The following is a 3,318-nucleotide window of genomic DNA, read 5'->3' as shown; positions in this document are numbered from 1 at the left end:
AATGCCCTTGGAAAAGGAGCAGGTAATATAATCCATATTCAGAGAGGAGAGTGGGACATTCACCCCTAATGCACAAATCTCTGCAAGCTGAATCAGGAACTTAGTGATCATTCCTAGAAATTTGTATATTAAAATCTCCCTGGGACTCACCAACACCCAATCATGGAATTCTACTTTTTCAGTCATTTAAACTGGCATCTCTTAAAGAAAAAAATATCAATTTACAAGAATGGCTAATTTTATTATTATTTCCCAAGAAATCTTTCTCAGGAGTCTTCTTTGAACAACAACAAACAAACAAACAAACAAACACCCACTTGTCATCATGTGAAGGGCAGTTTAAAGTTATGGGTACCCCCAAAAGATTCTCCATTGTACCACAAGGACACTTGCTCATCTATGTTCATAGCAGCTTTATTCATAATAACCAGAAGCTGGAACCTGAATGTCCCTTAACTGAAAAATGGATACAGAAAACATGGTTCATTTATACAATGGAATACTACTCAGCTACTAAAGACAAAGACATCATGAAATTTGCAGGCAAATGGATGGCGCTAGAAAATATCCTAAGTGAGGTAACCCAGACTCAGAAAGACACACACAGAATGTACTTACATATAAGTGGATATTAGCCATAAGTACAAGGTAACCATGCTACAATCCACAGTCCCAGAGAAGCTAAGGAACAAGGAGGGCCAATGGGAGGATGCTTGATTCTCACTCAGAAAGGAAAACAAAAAAGACGTTGAAAGTGGGTGGAGGGAGGGAATTTGGTGGGAGAAGTGGTGGGGAGGGAATCAGGGAAGGCAATTAGGTGTGGGGAGATGTGGAGCTGGGAGAGAGAAGAGAAATTAGTCTTAGTTAGGGTTTTACCCCTGTGAACAGACACCACGACCAAGGCAACTCTTTTTTTTTTTAAATTATTTTATTAGATATTTTCTTCATTTACATTTCAAATGCTATCCCAAAAGTCCCCTCCCCCTGCCCTACTCCCCTACCCACTCACTCCCACTTCTTGGCCCTGGTGTTCCCCTGTTTGGGGCATATAGAGTTTGCAAGACCAAGGGACCTCTCTTCCTAATGATGGCCAACTAGGCCATCTTCTGCTACATATGTAGCTAGAGACATGAGCTCTGGGGGTACTGATTAATTCATATTGTTGTTCCACCTATAGGGTTGCAGACCCCTTCAGCTCCTTGGGTACTTTCTCTAGCTCCTCCATTGGGGGTCCTGTGTTCCATCTTATAGATGACTGTGAGCATCCACTTCTGTATTTGCCAGGCACTGGCATAGCCTCACAAGAGACAGCTATATCAGGGTCCTTTCAGCAAAATCTTGCTGGCATATCCAAGGCAACTCTTAAAAGGATATTTAAACAGTGAGGAAATGTATCCATCTCCCATCATTTTATTCTTTGTTCTCTCCTGAATTGTTGCTCAATCAGGTAACTAAGATGCTAGACTATTCTGAAAAACTCTCACAGACACATGAAAGTGATATTTATAAGGAATTTGAGTTTTCCTTACGTATCCCAGCTAAGTAAGAGGAAACACACACACACACACACACACACATACACACAAACACACACACATGCACACACACACACACTCACACATACACACACACGTACACACACACACATGCGTACACATATATATGTGCGTATTCATCACATTTGGCTCCTTGAAAACTGACATTTACATTCATCTCCCCAAACCACAGTATTCAGACAAAAACAACAATATTATAAGTACATGTATCATGATCACTGCATGCTTGGTGTTCTGCCAGTATCTTGTGACTTGAATACTTGGATATAAAGTTAACAACACTTGTGTGCTAACAGCACTATGGCATCTTATTTTGGATGATATAAGCATGTGCAAGAAAAGCAAGCAGATGTGAATATACAAATATATAAATTAACATAGATAGCTTACAGAATGAGTCTGTGATACCAATTAGTTTTTAATACCCAAATGTAGAACTTTCATTAATATACAGAAGCAACAGGAAAGTGATATCTTGTGGGTTCTTAGTGGAATCAGTCAATAAGGACATTTGCCACCATACCTGATGACTCTAGTTTATTATCCAGAAGAGCCACATGGTGGAAGGAAAGGACACTTACCTGTTCCCTGATCTCTCTCTCTCTCTCTCTCTCTCTCTCTCTCTCTCTCTCTCTCTCTCTCACAAACACACACACATGTTACATGATGCACATGTGTGTACACATAATCACACAAATAAGTGCATGTAATAGTTATTTAGAAAAGCTACAGGTTGTTTAACCTCACAGGACAGTAAACTGATAGAAAAGGAAGCAAGTCAGCACATTACTACATAATAAAATTGTTTAAAGGTGTGCCTTTATCCTGACTCAAAATATGTTTTTTATGTTTTATGCATACACTTTATCAATTCACTTTTCAGAAAATATAAAGATTTATTTTTATGTTATGTGTCTGAGTGTTTTGCCTGTATGTATGTATGTGCAACATCTGAGTGCAAATACCTGCAGAGTCCAGAAGAGGGCATCAGACCTCCTGGGTCTGGAACTGCAGTGAGCTGTGAGCTGCAGTGCTCTTTCTTAACCGCTGAGCCAACTTTCCAGACATTATCAATCCACTTCTGGAATCATCTTTATTGCTCACTGTTTAAAACTAGAAGTAACAGAAAATTTAATGATAACATGTCACAAAGGAGAGCAAGACCAGTGCACATTTTTCATAAATCCTTAATAATTATCAGGATTAATTATCGTGTAAGAACCAGAAATTAAATGAAACCTCATCAATCTTTCAGGATAAAATATTTTGCTACATTTCTTTCCTGCGACTTAAATGCCTGACATCCATGTCTACCTCAGTGGCTTTTCTTGATGCTGTGATAAAATAGTGGACAAAAGCAACTCAAACTCAGAAGAATTCCCTTTGGATTACAGTTGGAATGGGCACAGTCCATCCTGGATATGGGAGCAAGCGTATGAGCACTCACATGGTGGCTGATGTTTGCAAGTAGAGAGAAATGAGTTCTGGTGGCGCCCTCCTCTTTTTTCTTTTTCATTAGTATGGGACAACAGTCCATGGGATGGTGGCTCCCACACTCCAGGTGAACATCCACAGTTAAATCTCTTTGGAAACTGTGGTGTTCCTGCCTGCACGCAGACCGGCGCCTTGTCTGCGTGGGCAGAACACCTTGGGGTGGGTTCGCACTCCTGCCTGCAGAACCCACTGTGGATCCGAACTGGAGGACGAGAACTCCTGAGAAAGAACAGGGCTGCAAAGGAAAATATGGGGCCTTGGCAAGTGT

The sequence above is a fragment of the Mus pahari genome, chromosome 16 (assembly GCF_900095145.1).
Source record: "Mus pahari chromosome 16, PAHARI_EIJ_v1.1, whole genome shotgun sequence".
NCBI classification, from domain to species: domain Eukaryota; kingdom Metazoa; phylum Chordata; class Mammalia; order Rodentia; family Muridae; genus Mus; species Mus pahari.
Note: the sequence above shows the minus strand (reverse complement) of the source record.